General features: G+C 41.6%; 1 protein-coding gene across 10 annotated transcripts in view; it reads right to left on the bottom strand.

Moving 5' to 3' along the window:
- PTPRM (protein tyrosine phosphatase receptor type M) overlaps positions 1-22,506 on the bottom strand; it is a 743,228-nt gene that overhangs the window by 641,838 nt on the left and 78,884 nt on the right. Inside the window, exon 1 of one of the 10 annotated variants that reach the window (XM_074987430.1) lies at positions 11,675-11,693. The exons of the other annotated variants lie outside the window; for them this stretch is intronic. The gene's annotated coding sequence lies outside the window, so the exon portion shown is untranslated. Of the gene's footprint in view, positions 1-11,674; positions 11,694-22,506 lie in introns of those variants that run through there. 10 annotated transcript variants of the gene reach the window in all.

Below are 22,506 nucleotides of genomic sequence, written 5' to 3'. Positions count from 1 at the left end.
AGGTATTGCACGCTCTCTCAGATTCAGACCTTTTTTGCAGACAGTCATTTCTCTGACATCTCAAGAGACCACTCAAAAAATTAAGCGTGTGCAGTATGCCACAGCCCATTTATTAGCCAGAATTCCGTATCACGAGCACTATGGGTATTTCTGTAAGTGAGCGAGTACTCATATTTTCAAGTTGACCACCTTTCCCCTTGGCACTGACGCAACTGTAACTACTAGAAGCATTCTGACTGGGTATCCCTCACTCTAAGGCTACGTCTACACGTGAACGCTACATCGAAATAGCTTATTTCGATGTAGTGACATCGAAATAGGCTATTTCGATGAATAACGTCTACACGTCCTCCAGGGCTGGCAACGTCGACGTTCAACATCGACGTTGCGCAGCACCACATCGAAATAGGCGCTGCGAGGGAACGTCTACACGCCACAGTAGCACACATCGAAATAAGGGTGCCAGGCACAGCTGCAGACAGGGTCACAGGGCGGACTCAACAGCAAGCCGCTCCCTTAAAGGGCCCCTCCCAGACACACTTGCACTAAACAACACAAGATCCACAGAGCCGACAACTGGTTGCAGACCCTGTGCATGCTGCATGGATCCCCAGCTGCAGCAGCAGCAGCCAGAAGCCCTGGGCTAAGGGCTGCTGCACACGGTGACCACAGAGCCCCGCGGGGCTGGAGAGAGAGCGTCTCTCAACCCCTCAGCTGATGGCCGCCATGGAGGACCCCACAATTTCGATGTTGCGGGACGCACAACGACTACACGGTCCCTACTTCGACACTGAAAGTCGAAGTAGGGCGCTATTCCTATCCCCTCATGGGGTTAGCGGCTTCGATGTCTTGCCGCTTAACGTCGATGTTAACATCGAAATAGTGCCCAACACGTGTAGCCGTGACGGGCGCTATTTCAAAGTTAGTGCCGCTACTTCGAAGTAGCGTGCACGTGTAGACGCGGCTTAAAAGTGAGAGCGCTACTGGTGGAGCATTTTCTGTATGGGGTTCTCAATCATGAAACTCTCCCCTCATGCCACATATACTTGCTGATTAGCATTTAGTAAAGAGGAGATGAACAATTACTTGTATTTTTTTTTCCATTTCTGTGATGGATATCCACAGAAGCTTTTATAAATGCAAAGAAAAAAATACCTTCACTCATTTGTAATCAAAATCACTTGGCTTCACAAGAGACTCGAGCAGTTCAGCAAAGAGGCTTTTATTTAATTGAAACACAACTTAAACTTTTCTGACTCTGAGCAGAATGAGGGATTTGCCAACCTAAAGGAAAGTGGGTCAATATTCATCACAGTTTGATCATGAAGCAGAGGAGGTTCAGTGCTGTGTGTCAAAATCATAATTGATTTCAAGCTTGACAAGTTGACAAGAAGTCAACTTTTGATATTTTGCCCCAAGGCAGGGAACAGAAGAAAATTAGCGAAAGGATATTTGACTGACCCGACAGTGCTAAGTTAGTTAATTCTACAACGCAAAATAACCCGCTCTGCATGGTTCCACTTTAATCAAACTTAACCATCACTGATCACCAGCACTAAAGGGTTCTGCTGCTTGACCTTATCCTGCAGTCTAAAAGCACAGAAAACAAATTTTGTGGTGGAGGAGGAAAAGTAAAACAGACCTCTATTGTATGCAACTTTTAACCAGCACTTCTTATTGTGCCAGTACTTTACTTGCTGGTACTGAGTACCAGTACTTTGGCATCCCCAGCTGCTAGACTGGCTGGGAGTTGTGAAGTAGCTCCTTGTTTCTTTACAAAAAAAAGCAGACCTTTCATCTAACATTGTATCCTTTTTATTACCGGTAACAACAGACATGCTTACTACATATTTAACCCTGAACTATTCCAAGACTCTTAGTTCTGTTTTTGAGGCTTCCTAAAACAAGAAATGTGGAAATAGATGCAATGTAATGAAATTAGCTGTCCCCACCCCCAGACAGAAGCTATGCCTACACTGCCCCACAGTTTGGGCTATGGGGGTGGGAACAGCAATGTGCACAGAAATGCTGCACTGTAACTCACCTGTATGCATGCATGTATACATTTCCTAGTTTGCATTAATGTAATTGGCTCATAAAGGTGGATTTCTTTAAAGAACCAGAAACCTTTAAGTTCGAACCCATGGTGCCCACATAAAGAAGCTGAAACGCTCACCCTGTGCACTGTTATGGATCTCTAGAATTGCTACTGTGGGGCAGTGCTGAAAAATGAAAAGAACAGTTAAGTTCTCATGTTTCTTGGGAAGAATGTTGCTCTAACAGCGTATACTGCCTTCACCTGCAATGAGCAAATGTTATGTATACACATACGATCAGTTCTTTTTTTTGTGCCAATACTCCCTCTGCAGCCCCAACTGTGGGATTGTCCTGGAGGGTCGTGGGGGTGGGGAAATCCGGCTGAGTACTGGCTCCTTGTCTTTTTTAATAAACAAAAAGGCACTGCATACAACTACACTGAATGGCCGTGTCTACACTTACAAAAAACTTCAAAATGGCCCAAATCACCTAAAAAAAGTAAGGAGATTTTGATGTTGACAGGGTCCTTTTCAGGACCCCAGTGTAGATGAGCCGCGGGCGAGTGAAACGCATCACTTTCAAAGTGCCATCGCCAGCAGCATGCTAATGAGATGCTGAATATTCATTTCAGCACCTCATTAGTATTCTCCAATTTGGCCATGAGCCTGGCCATTTTGAAGTTTTTCGTAAGTGTAGACATAGCCAATGTGCTTATGCATGTGCTTTGGAAGAAGGTGGTTTTACAGGCAGGTCTAACGTATATACTTGTCACTTAATATTAGTTTAGTGACTACACAGGAAGAAATCAATCACTTCTGCTTGCTAGTGAAAAATCCCCTCCAAAGGTCCACTCCACCCATTTAATTAAAACTGTTGTTTCCTGGTGATACCAGTCTGCAGTGAGATTTTGGAACCGCTTACAGAAAGTAAAAAAACTTTGTAAAAATACTTTTATAATCATTACTGCACATTAACTGTAATTGCATAGAGAATCATCCTAAATTTGATATTGAAATCTTCATAAGCAACAGTCAAACTTGCAAAAGAAAATTTTATGAATATAACAATTTATTCTAGATTACCTTCCAACCTCTCCCCTCCCCCAGTGCTTCTTTAGCTATTTAGCCAATTGTGAGTACATATAATTGGGCTGTGAGCCAGAGAAAAGTTTAATAGGGAGAGTTTCATCTCACCTCCAACATATTTCTGCTTACCAACCATTTCCATTTTAAAGAATTGACAGTAATCTATTCATAAGCACTAATTTTCTTGTTTCTTCTACTAAACCAAATGTATATTTCTGACACAAATATGAAACGAACTAAAATATGTTTTCACAGTAGTACTATATCACACCCAACATAACCTAGGTATTACACATATTTTAAAAAGTAAATGACATTTATTCTTTTTTTTCCAAATCCGCTGTCTGACTATTTTAAAAGGCTAAGATTTCATTTTCAATTATTACAGTGTAATAGGTACCCACCCATTTTGAAATGTAAGTGGGTTCTGCACCGAGAGAAACATTCTTATATACCAGAGGAAAGTAAAGTTACTCTGAAAAGTGACTAACAATGTTCTGCAGAACTGAGTGTCAAAGTGAATAATTGATTGACTGTGACACTGCAATTGCTAGGCCTATAAACCCAAAGAGAAAGATCCCTTAGGAGCAAAGTGCACATCTTTGTAATGGTAGCAGCTGTAATAAATCCAATCTGACAAGTATTCGGAGACTGAAGCGCAGTTCCATCAAATATTTTTGAAGTCAGTCCCACACAAGTCAACCCAGCTTTGCCTGGAGATTTATTAGACATTTAACTGGTGCGCATGTAGATCACTTGTTAAAATGAAGGAGAAAGAAAAGTTAAGTCAACAAATGAAAGATACGAGACTGCAATATAGTAAGAATTTGAAACTTATGTAGAAATGTCCAAAATTAGTTAAACTTCTAAAACATTGGACAGTTGCCTTTTCACTTTTGCAATGCCTGTTTTCCTCCTGAGAAGTTCTGGTTAATAAAGAAAATATGGAATCTGTTTCATTTTTTCCTATATAACTTGGAGTCTCCTCCTTTCTGAGCTGTCAAATGAAAACCCCTGGTTTACACAAATACATATTAAGGTAGAGGTGAAATATCTACTATTTCCACATGTATGTTTCAAATGAAATTTAGATAAAGTGTAAGAATTCTTTTTTCATCATAAGCAGTTTTATCCAAAACCCCCAATGTCACCATTTCAGTGGTCTTTAGAAGAGAGCTGAAATTCAGAATACCGTTCTTCATGAAGATATATCCCACACAGCAAAGTATACTCTGGCTCTACCCTTTTTGGGTTTTAAAAACTATTCTTGGAGCCAGAGAAGATCATAATAGTCGATTGGAAACCATCCATTAGATCATTAACAGAAGAGCAGCCCAGATAATCTGTATGTTCAAAAACAAGAGTCCCGTGGCACCTTATAGACTTACACTGAGTTCACCTTCCCCATCCCCTGCAAATATAGAGAACACAATTCTCTGCGAAAATAAATATATATCATTTCAGTATTGCTCATATATTATACTGAAATCATTAAATGATACTATGCTGGATCCTAGCCAAAAGATCAAGAAAAACTGACAGGGGCATGATTCATGCAACACTACCCTTAACACAATGAAGAATGTTTGATAGAACTTAAGTTTATCTACCAAAAGAGTCAGCATGACACACAGTGTCCTTGTCAAAAAAACAAACAAAAACAAAAAAAAAAAGACACCTTGGTAACAAAGTACATATGTATAGCACTAAGCAGTCATAAATGTCAGGTTGATTACATACCCTCCTCGTACACCCTCCATCTACATAGATATAAGAAATACAAAGGACTAAGATTCATTACACTGGGGATTTAAATATAAAAACAAAAGTAAGAGCTACAGAAAGTGTGTGTAGGGGGAAAAGAGGCAGCAAAATACAAGCCAATTGCATATTCCCATACCCCCATAGCTGTGAACACAATCATACTAAATCTCTCACTCATCAACTGCCTTTCTGCTGGTGACACTAGATATTAAGATAAAGGACAAACTGCTCACACTGAACCTTTGGGATTTTTATAGAACTTACAAGTGACATTTTAAGCTGGCTGAAGTTGATGAAAAAATTCTCTCAAGTTTGGCAACTTTACTTGTGCAAACAAGTTTCATATAATTTGAGACCCCAAAATTTAGAATTTAGTAGTATTTAATAGACCCAAGTTTCTGACACTACTTCTACAGATGAACTTGCAAATTTCATCATGAAATAATTATTTTGCATTTTAGCATTAAACATTTCAGTCTTAACTGCAACTGGAGCCATGTAAGGCCAATTTGGTTGTCAGAGGGAGAGAGGACAGAGTACCACAGAGAAAATCATATATATGATTCTAATTGTGACAGACTCAAACACAAACAAGACCAGCATGGAACTGAAAGTGGCCAGAATTACATATGCTTTGCTTCCAACTCCAGAAGTATCACAGGAATCTGAATACGCAGGAGATACACAACTTCATTATAGAATGTTCTGCTATACAGGACAAAAGAAGCAAATTTAAGATTAAGATTTACGAATTAACAGCCATTATTTTTACCTGTTGACTGAAAAGTGGTAGTACAAATCTAAAGTTAACTTCAACATAAAAACAGTATATCCAATTACTGGGAACATTGGAAAGAGCCTGGGTGCTTTTGTGAACTAGAAGACCCTCCCAGCAATCTACATTTTTTCTAACCAGCACGTTTTTCTCTGTTCAACCTTAACTTACATTTTCTTCAATCAGGAAAACACCAGGGTATTCTTTCTGAATATATCTGGTGATGGATTTCTGCCCCAACAAGTGGTTGCAGTGACCTCCAAGCTGGGCACTGAGTTCTCAAAAACTTGGCCTGCATATTAGCCAGAAAATTTTTCAACTTCTTTTTTATTACCTTTATACACTTTCTCTGCTATTGCTGCAGAAAACTAGACACAGGATCATATTCTGAAGATGTGACTTGAAATTGGCTCTGCACTCTGATGTGACTGTCTCAGACAACCCAGAAATAAAAACCAGTACTGTGCAACCAAAACAAAATCCCATCCCAAAATGTTAATCAAATTTGTTGTGAGATTTATTGGGTGTCATCGTCGTTTTTGTTGAAAAATTGTTAACTTTTAACAAGCGGCTTTTTTTTAAGATACATTTCTGAAATCTCACAAATAAGCATTTTGTGAGGGAAAAGTTCTTTACAATTTGTATACATCTCTAATGATAATAGAACCAAATATAGCAACCTAAACTAACTGATTTATAGAAGGGATTTAGGGCAAGTCTTAGATCTACAGCTCTGTGGGATACTGATCAAATTATTAATCTTCGTTACATTGATATTGTAAGTTAATGACAATCTGGAGTAATTACACATAGGCTATGTCTACACGAGCCCCAAACTTCGAAATGGCCACGCAAATGGCCATTTAAAAGTTTACTAATGAAGCGCTGAAATGCATATTCAGCGCTTCATTAGCATGCGGGCGGCCGCGGCACTTCAAAATTGACGCTCCTCGCTGCCGCGCGTCTCGTCCCGACGGGGCTCCTTTTCGAAAGGACCCTGCCTACTTCGAAGTCACCTTATTCCCATCAGCTCATGGGAATAAGGGGACCTCAAAGTAGGCAGGGTCCTTTCAAAAAGGAGCCCCGTCGGGACAAGACGCGCGGCAGCGAGGAGCATCAATTTTGAAGTGCCGCGGCCGCCGGCATGCTAATGAAGCGCTGAATATGCATTTCAGCGCTTCATTAGTAAACTTCGAAATGGCCATTTGCGTGGCCATTTCAAAGTTTGGGGCTCGTGTAGACACGGCCATAGAGTCACTCAATATTCTTAAATATGAAATTACACACAACTGTGGCATCTAGGAGCAACATCTCTTATTATACACGAAATAATAGTTAAAGGCTGAGCTTCTGAAGCAGTTTTCTAGTGCACTAAAAATTGAAGAATTGCCAGAGGAAGGACGCTAACAGAGATGAAGAAAAGGGAAAATAGCACAGAACACCGGTATGTTTTTGTTCCATAGAATTCAATATAGGGGAGTGATGGAATTTAGTCTAAACTCCTAGGGAGGCTTTAAAGTGCCTGTGTAGTATAACTGGAATAAGGATGAGTAACATACTGATAATGGAGATCACTATATTAACTCTAAAAAGGAAGCTGAAGTGGCCTACTTCACAAAAGGATCAATGACTGGCATAATCAAAATTGGTTACAATGCACATTGTTGTATGTATAACAATTTATCTTGGCTATTGTGCAACTTTTTATGTAATACAGATGAGTGCTATATCCAAATAGAAGAAAATGCCACAAAGGAAAGGAAAAATTGGGTTTGCAGAGCCACTTTTTTTTTTTTTTTTTTTTTTTTTTTTTTTTTTTTTAAATTCTAGCTTTCTGTCATACTTGATAATGTGAAAATATTCCATAGCCCACACTACTGCCAGCACTAGAAAGCATGCTGGGAAATTGTAAATACAAGTGGCAAATTAATTTTAAGCATTATTTCCTAATACATAGTCACCTTGTTTTCTTCACCTATTTTATAAAAGAATAGGGAAGGTGAAATATTGATGAAAATGAAATATTGCTTTATACAATTTGTTCTTGTAATATAAGGCTTAGGTCTCAAACCCAGGCTTGCAGAGTTGTAAGGCAACAAATATCTTTTTAGTACCACACCTGTATCCTGTGCTCCCCTACCCACAACCCACAGACAGACCAACCACAGGAAATCCCACCTCAAGGAGTTCAGCAAATAGCAGCTTCTTGGCACCTGGTTGGCTCATCACCCTATATAACCCCAACAGCGTCTGCGCAGAAAAGCAGATCATAGCTAGCTGCCATAACTACTGTGCATTCTCTGCTCCTGACTTCCGTTCTGACTTGGACCATGAGTACTGCTCCAACCTCACAACACCCACACAGACTCTGATAACCCATATGGACCCTCAGCCTGATCTACAACTTGCCCCCAGCTTTGACTGCTAACCCTGATGCTGATTCTGAACTTCCTGCTGTTAGTCCTGCCCACCTTCCCCCTGTATTCTGACATACAGTAATGAAACTGCTACAGTAAATCATGTACATTTTTGGTGTATGGATGATCTGGGACTCAAAACTTCCCAACATTTAGACATGAAATTCATGTTATTCAACTGGATTATTTATGTCAGACAGTTTATTTACTGGTTCAGGCACTATAGTTATATTGTGCTACAGGTTGAACCTCTTTAGTCCAGCACCCTCGGAACCTGACTGGTGCCAAATGAGAGAATTTGCTGGAGCACAGAAGGTCAATATAGTCTAGCTCAGTGTCTCCCAATCTGTGGGTCGGGACCCAAACATGGGTCATGATTACATTTCAAAAAGGTCGACGGCCAGACTGGACAGCTGCAGAGGTGGCTATTAAGAAGCCATTCACATCCTGAAGTGGTTCTCAACTTCTTAATTGGATTAACAGCCACCCGGCAGTTAAGCCAATCAAATACATTGAGAACCATTTCAGCTACAGGGCAGAGAACTGCATACGTGAAGAGCAGCGCCCAGCTCAGGGAAGGTGGGGGCCAGTCTGAGGTTGGGAGGGAGGGCAGAGCTGATCAGCTCCCTGGCATCCCTCCAGACCCCAGCAGGGTTCCCGCAGGCTGGCTTCCAGCTGCCAGGGTCAGGGCCCGCCCCCCAGCCCAGCTGGAAGCCAGCTGCGGGGGATCTGGGTCTCTCCACCCCCAGCCAGGGTTCCTGCAGCTGGCTCTGACAGCCAGGGCTCTGCCCAAGTCAGCTTCCAACTGCAGGAATGGGGGTCCGCCCCCCCCCCCGTACCAGTGGGGGTTCCCGTGGCTGGCGCTGCTGGCCACAGCTCCACGTCCCAGCCAACTTCCAGCCACAGGGGTCCCTGTGCCTCCCCTAGCTCCCTCCAGCCTGTGAGTGATTCCTAGCTCCTGAGCGTGCCTCCCCTGAGTGAGACACCCTTAGCCCCCTTCAGCTCCTGAGTGACTCCTAGCCTCCGAGTGGGACTCCCCTAGCCCTCATCTGTGGCCTCCCTAGACCCCTTCAGCCCCTAAGTGTGACTCCCCCCAGCACCATCTAGCCCCAGGTGTGACTCTCTCCTGGCCCCCTGCAGCACCTGGATGACTCCTAACACCCCTCAATGTGAATCTCCTAGTCCCTCAATGTGACTCCCTCAGCCCCCTTCAGACCCTGAGTAACTCCTCTAGCCCCTGAGTGTGGAGTTTAAGCTGTGGCACGGGGAGCAGTTTAGGGAAGAGTGTCCTTCCACCACCACAACTCGATTAACCGTAGTAAATGTAGTGGTATTATTCTATTAAGATATGCCCCCTTTTCTATGAAATAAATATATGAACATATAAAGATGAGGGGGCACAATTTTATATTGTTGCCTCAGGTGCAAAACTAGCTAACTATGGCGCTCTCTCTCTCTCTCTCTCTCTTTCTTTCTTTCCACTCCGTTTTTGAATTGCTTTGGGTCACCAAGTCTTCCTGAATTGCCAAAATGGTTCCCTGTCCAGAAGGTTGGGAACTACCGGTCTAGCTGCTTTACTAACACTTCCACTGCTTACTGGGCTCTTAGAAGACATTTGGGGTAAACTGTAGCTAAATAATAGCACAGAACACTGAGAACCAGGACTGATGGATGGAAACAAACTTCATGAGACTAGGGGAAACTTGTCCACATCCCTGATAAGTGGTTGTTCAGCTGACTAAAATCATGCTGGATTACAGATGTCACCAGATGAGAGTGTTTCAACCTGTACTTACTATTCCTTTTCATGCAAAGGATTAGTATTTTCTGTGTATTATGATAAAACATGTTGCAGCTTGGAATTGCTCAATTTCAACAACCTCTACCCAGTGCTATTCTACAGTTCTCTTATGCATACAACACGTGGTAAAAATGTGGCACATCTTTATTTTCTACTCACTGTGGATAAATGAGGTGGCGATCTGAAAAAGGTAAAACAGTTCACTAGTGAAATCAAATAAGTAATCTGTTCAGAAACAGGTCTTTCATGTTTTTGTATTCAGTAACATGGAGAAATGCATGTAAGTTATGAATATGTTCTGTATAAACTGTCCCCAAGGATTTTAAGATTAAAACTTGCACAAAATATTAATAAATAAAAATGATCATCACCATAAACAAATATTAATAAGGAACTAATTTTCTTAGTTTTCACTTCACTGAATAGTTATACCTTTGGGCTCTTATGAATAATTTATTATACATTTATTATTCATTTTGCATACAGTTCATATGTACTTCTGAAAGTCCATGCATTTATTATACCATAGCTCCAAATTATTCTGGGGGCATACTTTGCCTGATAAGTGACTTCTATGCAAACGATCTTTTCTTCCCAGCCTCCAGATGATTTACTGAGTGTCTCACTTAGTTAACAAAAGCTCATGAAAAAAGGCAAAATATTTTTAATGTATTTAAATCTGCCTTTCCCATGTACCATTCAATAATTCATTAAAGTACTGAACTTCAGACTTCTTAAGCTTTGAGAGCTTTGGCTAACTCCTGTATGTATTGATCTTTACAGTGAATACATTTTTGAGACCTTTAAAATGGCTTCTGATAAAAAACAAAAAAGCAGTCATGTAGCACTTTAAAGACTAACAAAATAATTTAATAGGTGGTGATGAGCTTTTGTGGGACAGACCCATTTCTTCAGATCATAGCCTTACCAGAACTGACTCAATATGTATCTGTGGCTATGATCTGAAGAAGTGGGTCTGTCCCACGAAAGCTCATCACCACCTATTAAATTATTTTGTTAGTCTTTAAAGTGCTACATGACTGTTGTTTTGTTTTGATAGAATACAGACTAGCATGGTTCTCTCTCTGTCACTATCCAGCTTCTAATAAAAGTGCTATCCCTTTTCCAACAGTGGATTTAATGATACACAACAGAAATCTGAAGCCATTTTGAGCAATCCCGCTGAAATAAAACGTGCTTTGCCGAGAATTTTTACATTAGTTTACATAGATAATGTACAGCATCACTTCAGACACAGAAACTTGAATCTCAGCTTCAATATTCTATTTTCAGCGAGAATGGAAACTCATTAGAGCCATTTAATACTATTTGTCTACTGAAAACCTCATTGGCTACAAACTTTTACAGTATGCAATTACCAAAAAAGAAAATCTGCTTTTTTTCTACTCTTTCTGCAGAGCAGACAGTTCAAGTTCTACTTTTGACCCGTAACAAAACACTACTATGCAAGTATACAAGATGAATAAAAACATTGTCCTGCTTCAAGGCTAGCATACGTATTTATAAACAGGCCATACTCTGTATTAGCACATACATAATGTGTCTTAACGATAAGAGAACCACTGTATAAACAGATAACTTGGACAGAGTCTCTGGAAAATACATTTTAAATGTTCATGTATTCGCTGTTTACAGTTCCCAAATGTGTTAAATTAACATGTGCAATTTGTTCTACTATTTGATTAAAGCTATATATGCCAAAAAAATGCCCACCCAAACCACTGGGGTGTCCTTTATAAAAATTAAAACGCCACTCAAAAACATTAAAACAAACCCAGTCAAACCAGTAGTGCTTCTCCTTCCTCCACCATCATTTTCTCATTAGGCAAAAAGTTCCACCCCAATGGCTTCAGCTTTCCAAAGACATCCAGTTGAGCAGATGAGCCTTTTCACACACCCACAATATCAACAAGTTCAGGCTGAAGTTGTCGACTTTTGCCGCAACTATCCAGAAAAAACACAATGAGCAAAAGGTTATGTTCATTGTATGCCTTGGACACTGTTTACAATACTGCTGCTGAAAAAGCATGTGGCATGGTACTTATCCTGATCAAAGCTAAAGGTACATTGGAATGTTAATTTTCCCCTCACACTCAAAAAACCCTCCAAGTTTGGAAGACTAATAGCTCTCAATGTTCCAATTTCCCTCTACTGATCATGAAAGGGACTAGAATCAGTTTCCTAAAATAATGACTGCAAAAACATGATTCTAGAAACATTTGTTACCTCATGCCTTCCTACATACTTAAACTGGTTAGCAACTGTGACAGAAACCTCCCATGCCAAATTAACAGCAGACTCGGGACCCTTTTGCCAAACTACCCTTCATACAAACATGTTAATTCAAAAGGCACATTTCTTGACAAGAGAGCAGTCTTGAAGTATACATTTTGAAAAACTGCCACGTGGAGTAAGTTCTAAAACTGAAGAATAAAAATTCTACTCAAATGGAAATGTATTCTCAAACACACAAATCTGATAAAAACGACCAAAGATGTATATAATAACAGAGGACAAGACGGGGCAAGAAAAATTCGATCAAGATTAGTACCAAATGTATGATAACTAGAGCACTATGAGGAAGAGTGTTCCAGTACAAATCCATGGCACAGGATTTAGAGATGGATCCTGCTCCTTGTTTAGGTCCCCCCAGCCCCCGACTTTGTGCTCTTCTTAGCTAAATGGGCACCTGATGTGACTCCCTCCAACTCCCACATGCTGGGGGGAATCCTCAGTTGGCAATTAGCCCCTTCTAGCACAGGCAACATATCAAGACAAGAACGGGCAAGACCAGAGAACACTGTTTTCCAGAAAACTTCCAGACAATACAACTGCTTAAACCAATCAAGTTCAGAAAGGTTGTACAAGGCCACCTCTCTCACCCCCTCAGGCGTGCAGGATCCATAGCAGGCCACTGCAAGATAGAAAATGATTTAGAAACAACATCTCCCCAGAAATAATATTTATAAATTATTATACAGGTTGAACCTTTCTAATCCAGCACCCTCAGGACCTGACTGGTGCTGAAGCAGAGAGTTTGTGAGAACATAGGAGGTCAATATTGTCTGGCTACATTACCAATACTTCCACTGCTTACTGGGCTCTTAGAAGACACTAGACACCCTGTTGAAGCTCTGCTTGCAAGTGATAGATGGGCCAAAAGGAAGTTCTAGTCAGAAACATGATGTAATACATATCCTAAGTGTATGGGTTGGGCCCAGTGGTGGCCAAGGGGAGGAGCTGCACTGGCGCCTGGGGGAGGGCTGGGGCTGGCACAGTACTGGGGAAGGGCATCAATGGGGGGCCAGGTCCAGGCTTCAAGCTGGGTGGGAAAACGACTAGCATGATGCAGGGGAGCATTAAGGGGCTGGGCCTGTCCCTGTGTTGGCTGAGGGAGGGGCCTGGTGCCAGCACAGTGGGGGCGGGGGGGGCGGTCATGTTAGAACCTTGTCAAGACAGACAGACAGACAGACAGACAGACACAGCAAAAATAAGCTACATATAGTTTAGGGGTAAATTACTGCTAAACACCACCACAGAAGACTGAGAGACAGTACTGGTGGCTGTAAGTAAACTTCATGGGACTACAGGAAGCTGAGCCCCATGGATACTTATCATGGATGTGGCCAACTGAAATCATGCCAAACCATGGATATTGCTGGACAAGAGTGTGCTGGACTAGACAGGTTCAACCTGTAGTAAATTATCTCCAGCTAAAACTAAAACTTCTGATATTGAATCTAAATTCTTGATTCTTCTTCAAAACATGATTGATTATTGCCCCACAGTACTAACAATACACTATGTTCTATATTAAGTCAAAAGTTACAGCACCATCCACTGCAAGGGATATAGAGATATTTCAAGATGCATTGGGTTTTGCAAAAAGTTTTACGAAAAGAAAAGATTATCTGAGACAAGAAAAGGTTTATACATTTCCCTAATTTTGCCCTAAAACCACACAGGAAAAATGTAACATGTGAAGTCCAGTTTACCCTGGACAAGTGAAACAGATGGCACTGCGCTTGCTATTGGAACACCACTTTTCTAACACCCATGAACAATTGGTCATCACACAGACAAAATCATTTCAAAATCTAGTCTCATGTCAGTTTCAAAAGCAGCAGCAAGTAACAGCATACACCCCTCATAACCTGGCAAGAGCTTGAAGTCTGAGACTGGCTTAAAAGTTTTCATCAGCTGCAGATGGAAGACATGGCCTGGTTAGCAAATTCCCTCCCTGCTCTGACTGTGTAACTGGATACTGTAGCATTCTGTTCTTCCACATGGGTAGCTGGGCTCCTTCCCAGGCAGTGCAGCTCATTCTTCCCTATCTCCCAGATGGGCGTGTCCCCAACAGCTAGCTACTGCTGAAACACCTTGGTTGAAGGCGAGTTTGGATGGCCAAAGAATCTAACTTACCACCAGTCACAAATCAGTCTCAACAGTCTGATTTAGAGATGGATCCTGCTCCTTGCTTAGTCCCCCTCCCCTTCTGTGCTTTTCCCACATTCATAGGCACCTGATGATTTCCCCCTTGACAGTGGCATCCTCAGCTGGTAATTAGCCCTTTCTAGCATAGGCCGAACCCTCCTTCACCCCCAGACGCCATATGTAGCAGAAGAGGAGCATCTGCCAGCCTGACTTCCCTCAGTAAAGTCAGGGTGCATTTTTAATCAGGGAGGTCTGATGACTGTTGGGCTTATTTAGTAACTATCTGTTATTCTTGACATCATTCTTCTTTTTTACCCCAATTCCAAACCCAAATTTTATGTTTAACACTTCCTTTCTCTCGATGCAGACGTTTATAAAAAAAAAGAGAGAGAGAATGGCTCCAGATTCCTTTCAATTCTACAACTCCTAGAAATCGTAGGTTGCGTAGAGTAATTTATTCAGATACCCATTATGTGGCACACTTTGCATTACAACCCCAGCAGCCAGCAAGCTAAAGGCAGAAATCTGCCATCAGCTCAAGGACCACTGATCCTGAAGAGAGGCAGACACAAACTTAGGTAGGACTAAGGTTGCATTAATATGTAGACAGTAACTCCTCCACACTGGCAAATCCTGCTTTAAAAAGAGAGTCGCACAGCAGCTACATAGAGGTGAAGCCGTGAAAACAAGATTTCAAAAGAAGCACTGAAGTGTCAGCACAGAGCACCCAGTGACTTCCCCAAAATGCACGGGTATCTCGACCATGGTTTCCCAAACCCCAGGGCATGAAGAAATTCTGGGGGGTGGCGTGAGGCAACCCAGTCCCACTCCCCATTATTCCCCCCAGCTGAAGAAAGAGCCAGCCTTTGCTTTTGACTCTCAGCTCCTGCCATTGTATGTGGGTGTCGTGGTGCAGCCGCTATAAAAAGCAGGCAGCCAGTGAGGACCCATGGGGAGCTAGCTGCCTCCTGAAAAGATGAGTGAGTATGGGTGGGGGAGAGGGGTGGAGGAGGAGGATGGGGTAAGAGCGGGGAGCTGGGGATGCCTGGCTCAGGTGAGGGGGATGGGGATGGGGTAAGAGCAGGGGGATGGTGGTCCCTGGCTTTGCGGGATGGGAGGTGCTCAGGTGGGTGGCTCACGGCGCTTGTGGGGCTCGGGTAGCCAGCTGGGTCATAGGAATCATGGTGCTTCGGCAGCTGGCCCCAACATCGCAGGGTGCAGGTGGCTTGAGCTGGTGGCTGGCCCAGGCAGCACGGAATTCGGGTGGCTCAGGCTGGCGAATGGGCAGCTGGTCCCTGCATCTTGGACTCCGGCAGCTTGGGCTGGTAGGCAGGTGGGCGGCTGGCCCTGGCAGGGGGGGGCTTGGGTGGGAAGCTCAGGAAGCTGGTCCCAGCAGTGTGGGGCACAGGCAGCTGGCAGGCAGGCAGGCGTGTGACTGGCCCCCGTGGCACAGGGCTCAGGCGGGCAGCTCTGGCAGTGCAGGCCTCAAGCAGGCAGCTGTCACAGTCAGCTCTGGCAGCTGGCATGGGGCTCAGGCAGCTGGTCAGCTGGGGCTGCACCAGGCACCAGCAAGGGGCCAAGAAAAACTATTTGTGCTTATTTTTAATTCTGAATAACATTTTATATTAAGTTTTAGTGCTCATTTTAAATTATGAATTGAATTTTTTGTTAAAGGGGGGTTGGATGATGGTAAAGAAGAAGTGCGGGGGAGGGGCATGAGGATTTCTCAAAAATCAAAAGAGGGGTGTGATGCCAAAAACTTTGGGAACCACTGATCTAGTTGGTTGGGGCTAGTATCAAGAGCTGGCTGAGGTGCGGCAGAAGCCAGCAGGGGGCTATCTGAGGATGGCAAGGATCCAAGTTGCAGTAGGACAGCACATGTGAGAAATTTAATTTTTACTCCTGGTTAGTACCTTCCACTTATTCTAGGCTACGTCTACACTAGCACCTTCTTTTCAAAAGGGGCTTGGTAATCAGTGAGGTTGGAAGATGCTAATTAGGCATAATGGTGGCTTCAGCAACTCAAAAGTGCTGCTTTCGAATCGCGTGCCGCCCGTGTAAGGGAGGGTCCGTGAAAAGGACCCTCCAATCTTCAAAAGCCCCTTACTCCTATTTGGTTTTAGAAATAAGGGGCTTTTGAAGACTTGGGGGGGGGTCCTTTTGAAAGGCCCCCATCTACACGGGCAGCGTGTGATTCAAAAGCAGTGCTTTCAAATCACTGTGGCAGCCAATATGCAAATGAGGTAGTGCATATTCATGGCAGCGCCTCATTAGCATCTTCCAATCTCACTCATTACCATGCCCTTTTCAAAAAGAAGGGGCTAGTGTAGACAGACGTAGCTGTAGGGTAGAGAACGGCATCAAATTTCACCACCAAGGAAATGTAGAGGGGCATTCCGGGAGGGAAAAAATAATGAGTTTTCCTCATGGGTATTTTCCAAAGACATTTTCCACAGGAAAGCTAATATTTTCCACACACCCTGTAAATATAATATCAGTCTAAAAGCAGAGCAACTCTAGCATTTTACAGCAGCCCATGAGCATGACTGTTGTACCTAAGAATAGGAAAATATGCGGATAGGTATACAAGCTATCTCCATTTTCATAAATATTTGTGGGGAAGAGAAACAGATTTCAGGGGAAGAAAAAGTCAGCACTGACTGGATAGAGAAACAATTTTCAAAACTAGTATTAGCAGCAAAGCAGAGGAAAAGGTCTTCCCAATATTCTTAGGCTAACTAACTCTAAGGACCAGATTCTGGTATCTTTTTCTTTATCCATGTCTTACTCCATAAACCACAATGCTATAATAGCACAAGATATTAGGTATCATATTAACAAATCAACAGATATAGCTGTTTATGAAGTCTAAATCCTTCAATTTGAAGATATTTATGTCTACATAATAGTGCAAGTGCTTGTATGAATGCCACCTGAACTCACCCATCATTTTAATTAAATCAGAAATATTAACATCTTCAAAAATTTCTACTAGATACACTTTACTTCCAATGGCTTATTAAGAATGATAGGTGGGGATCTCTAGAGATCAAACTTAAAATGAATACCTCTTATGTTCTTAATAATATCAGAAGCCTAATAGTAGAGAAACTGGAAAATGTATAAAAAGTGACATTGCCTTATAAAAGATAACTTTCAAATACTTCTCCTTCCTTGAAGCAATCCTGCTATCTAACTCTCCTTTTTCACGCTCAGTATAAACATGCAGCTTTTCAGATAAATACTAAAAAATGTGTATTAGCTACATCATCTGGATATTTATGAATTTTCATCTTGCAAGTAATTTCCTCACAAAGGGCAAAACAAAACACGGTACTGACCAAAATCAGCTTCACTCTCAAAATCAGCTTGAGTTGGCTTTAGAAATACATGAACATATCATCCACTTGTATAACATCTGAACCTTCTAGGTACAATAAGCCAGAATACAATACAGACGTAACTATAGCATTTCTCAACTTTCATGATCTCTCCCAAAGCAGCTCAACATGCTGAGAGATCACATCACCCACCAATTCAAGAGATGACTAGCAACCCAATGGAGGCACTAACTTTGAGTACATTTTGTACTCTCTCAACCCAATGCACCTCACCAGTTGTATGAGATAGGTATATCTCTATATATTATAAAATAAAAAACAGCACAAATTCTGGCAAATGAAGCACAAAAATATGTAAAAATTTAAAGAACAGCTAACCAAAGACTCCAAAACTAATAATAAAAATGTTTAAATACATCACAAGCAGGAACAATCAGTGGGACCACTGGACAACCAAAATGCTTTAGGAGCACTCAAGGATAAGTCTATTGTGGAGAAACAGACTGAATTATTTGCATTGGACTTCATGGCTGAGGATGAGACAGAGATGTAAAAACCTGAACTGTTCTTTTTCCATGAAAAAAGCCTGAGGACCTCTCCCAGATTAAGAAGTCACTAGATGAGACTTTGGAATAAATTGAGAAATTAAACAGTAGTTAGTCACCTGCACCAGATGGTATTCACTCAAAAGTCCTGGGAACTCAAATGTGAAATTGAGAACTAATAACTGCGGTTTCTAACCTAGCATTAAAATCACCTTTTGTTGACATTAAATGGAAGATTGTAAAAGTGAAGCCCATTTTTTAAAAAAGGGCTCTGGAGGTGATCCTGGCAGTTACAGGCCAAGAATCCTGACTTCAGTACTGGCTGAAACTATAGTTTTTAAAAAAAAAAAAAAAAAAAGGGTCAGACATATAAATGAACATAACCTTAAAGGGGAAGAGTTAACATGGTTTTTGTAAAGGGAAATCTTGTCTCACCAATCTACTACAGTTATTTGAGAGAGACAACGAGCCTGTGTACAAGGGAGACCCAGTAGTATACTTAGATGGCCTACGATAGCCTTAGACAACGTCCCTCACCAAAGGCTCTTAAAGTAAGCTGTCATGGGATAAGAAGAAAGGTGCTCTCATGAATTGGTAACAAATTAAAGATAGAAACAAAGGGTAGGAAATGAAAGGGTCACTTTTCAGTGTGGAGACTGGTAAATAGTGGCATTCCACAAGGGTCTGCTCTGGGACCAGTCCTTTCCAATATATTTATTTATGATCTGTAGGGGAAACAGTAAAGTGTCAAAATTTGCAAATGATACAAAACTTCTCCAGATAGTAAAGTCAGAGGCAGCCTGTGAACAGCTAGAAAAGGGGTACAAAACAGTTAGAAAAGTCAAAACTGGGTGAGACTGGGAAACAAAATGGCAGATGAAATTCAATACTGATAAATGTAAAGTAAAGCACATCAGAAAACAACCCCAAATACACATATAAAATGATTGGCTCTAAGTTAACTATTACCACTCAAAGAGCATCTTGCAGTCACTGTGGCTAGTTTACTGAAAACCTGCATTCAACACGCAATGTCAGTCAAAACACTGAACAGAATGGTGAATATAATTAAGAAAGGAAAGAAAATATATTGCTTAAATATAAATCCATGGGTTTATATTTCAACATATTGTATCATCAATAACCGTGGGCTCAGCGTCCGTTGGTGTCTGATGACTCTCTCACTATTTCCTTCCATCTTTCCCTGTCCAATGCAGAGTGGCTTAGTTTCTGTAGACTAGCTCTGCACCAATCTACTATATCATCTATCTGTTCTCTATGAGGTCTGCCTCTCCTCTTTGAACTGTTCATTATGCCAAATACCAGGGTTTGTCGTTCATTCTGCAAATATGCCCAAATAGTTGTAGCTTCCATTTTATAACTTTCTGCTCTAGAGGTGACCCTGGCAATTACAGGCCAGCAAGTTTAACTTCAGTTCCAGGCAAATTAGTTGAAACAATAGTAAAGAATAAAAAATTGTCAGGCATGTAGAAGAACATAATTTGATGGGCAAAAGTCAACATGGTTTCTGCAGAGGGAAATCATGTCTTACTAATCTGTTAGAGTTCTTTGAAGGGGTTAACAAACATGTAGACAGGGGAAATCCAGTGGATATAGTATACCTAGTTTTCCAGAAAGCCTTTGACAAGGTAGCTCATCAAAGGCTTTTATGTAAATTAAGTTGTCATGGGATAAGAGGGAAGGTCCTTTCATAGATTGAGAACTGGTTAAAAGACAGGAAACAGCGGGTAGGCATGAATGGTAAGTTTTCCAAATGGAGAGGAGTAACTAGTGGTGTTCCCCAAGGGTCAGTCCTAGGACCAATCCTGTTCAATTTATTCATAAATGATCTGGAGAAGGGGGTGAGCTGTGACGTGGCAAAGTTTGCAGATGACACTAAACTGCTCAAGACAGTCAAGACAAAGGCAGACTGTGAAGAACTTCAAAAAGATCTCATCAAACCGAGCGACTGGGCAACAAAATGGCAAATGAAATTTAATGTGGATAAATGTAAAGTAATGCACATTGAAAAAATAAACCCAACTATACTTACAAAATGATGAGGGCTAATTTAGCTATAACTAATCAGGAAAGAGGTCTTGGAGTTATTATGGATAGTTCCTTGAAAACATCCATGCAGTGTGCAGAGGCAGTCAAAAGGCAAACAGGATGTTAGGTATTATTAGAAAAGGGATAGAAAATAAGACAAGGAGTATCTTACTGCCCCTATATAAATCTATGGTACAACCACATCTTGAATACTGTGTACAGATGTGGTCTTCTCACCTAAAAAAAAAAAAAAAAAAAAAAAATATTCTGGCACTAGAAAAGGTTCAGAAAAGGGCAACTAAAATGATTAGGGGCTCGGAAGAGGTCCCATATGAGGAGAGGCTAAAAAGATTGGGACTTTTCAGTTTAGAAAAGAGGAGACTGAGGGGGGACGTGATAGAGGTATGTAAAATTATGACAGATGTGGAGAAGGTGAATAAAAAAGTTATGTACTTGTGCCCATAATACAAGAACTAGAGGACGCCAAATGAAATTAACGGGTAGCAGGTTTAAAACTAACAAAAGAAAGTTCTTCTTTACTTAGTGCATAGTTAACCTATGGAACTCCTTGCCAGAGGAGACTGTGAAGGCCAGGACTATAAACAGAATTTAAGAAAGAGCTAGATAAATGCATGGAGGTTAGGTCCATAAAAGGCTATTAGCCAAGTGTAGGAATGGTGTCCCTGGCCTCTGGATTGTCACAGGCTGGAGATGGATGGCAGGAGACAAATCGCTTGATCATTGTCTTTGGTTCACCCCCTCTAGGGCACCTGGCACTGGCCAATGTCGGCAGACAGGCTACTGGGCTGGATGGACCTTTAGTCTGACCCAGTATGGCCATTCTTATGTTCTTTATTGGCTGTATCTTTCTAGATAATTCCTCATTGGTGACCTTCTGCATCCATCCTATTCTCAGAATCTTCTTATAACTCCTCCTTTCAAATGCCAATATTCTTTTCAAATCTTTCATTATCACCCATGTCTCACATCCATACAACATGCTGCTGAATACACACGTTTTCAAGATGCTCAGCTTTGCTCCTAAGCTAATTGCTTTGCTTTTCCAGATCTTATCTAATTGCCTTCAAACTCGCTCTTGCTTTCGTTATTCTAGTCGCTATTTCCTTCTTACAGCCTGGATCATACATTATGTTGCTCCCCAGTATGTGAATTTCTCTACATTTTCTAGTTCAATATTATAGTATGCCTAAGTATAAATCCACATTGCCTAAATATAAATCCATGTTATGCCCACATCCTGAATATTGCATGCAAATTGCCTTGTCTCAAAAAAACAAATGGAACTGTAGAAGTTTCAGAGGCGGGCAACAAAAATGATTAGGGGTATTGAACAGCTGGTGTATGAGGGGAGATTAATAGGGCTAGGACTTCTCAACTTGGAAAAGAGATGACTAAGGGGGAAGATGATAGAGGTCTATAAAATCAAGTAGATAAAGAAGTGTTATTTATTCCTCATAACAAAATAAGTAGGGGATCACCAAATGAAATGAATAGGTTTGAGACCAACAAAAAAGTAGTTCTTCACACAACATACAGTCAACTTGTAGAACGGCTTGCCAACTGATGTTGTCAAGGCCAAGACCATAACAGGATTCACAAAAGAACTAGATACATTCTCACTGAGAACAGGTCCATAAATAAGTTTTAGCCAGGATGGGAAGGGATGGTGTCCCTGGCCTCTGTTTGTCAGAAGCTGGGAAAGAATGTCAGTGGGAGGTGGGGGTGGGAAATCATTTGATGATTACCTATTCTGTGTCCTTCTGGGGCACCTGGCACTGGCCACTGTCAAGACAGGATAACGAGCTAGATGGACCTTTCGTCTGACCCAGCATGGCTGTACTTATGTTCTGAAGTGCCAGGCATCAGCAACCTTTCTGAGGCAGAATGCCAAAATTTGACCTATTGACCTCTATGTATGGTCTGAGTGCTGGCGATACATTTAAAGTCACTAATAGTCCTACTTACAACAGCTCCATTAATAAATAAATTAAGATGCATGGCTTTACTGTTTAGGTGATGACTGGTAGCATTAGCTGGTCTCTTGTTAATCCACAGGCAGCATGGCTTTGAGCAAGCTCCCGGCTGCATGGGGACATGGGATGGGGCTGACATCCTGCCTTGCATGCCAATTAAAATCTGCTCACATGCCACTCCTGGCACATCAGAGGTTGCTGAGCTCCCGCTTTATGCCATTATCTAAAAACATTGATAAATAC

This window comes from Carettochelys insculpta, chromosome 2, assembly GCF_033958435.1.
Source record: "Carettochelys insculpta isolate YL-2023 chromosome 2, ASM3395843v1, whole genome shotgun sequence".
In the NCBI taxonomy this organism is placed as follows: Eukaryota; Metazoa; Chordata; order Testudines; family Carettochelyidae; genus Carettochelys; species Carettochelys insculpta.
Note: the sequence above shows the minus strand (reverse complement) of the source record. Positions and strands in the feature narration are given on the sequence as shown.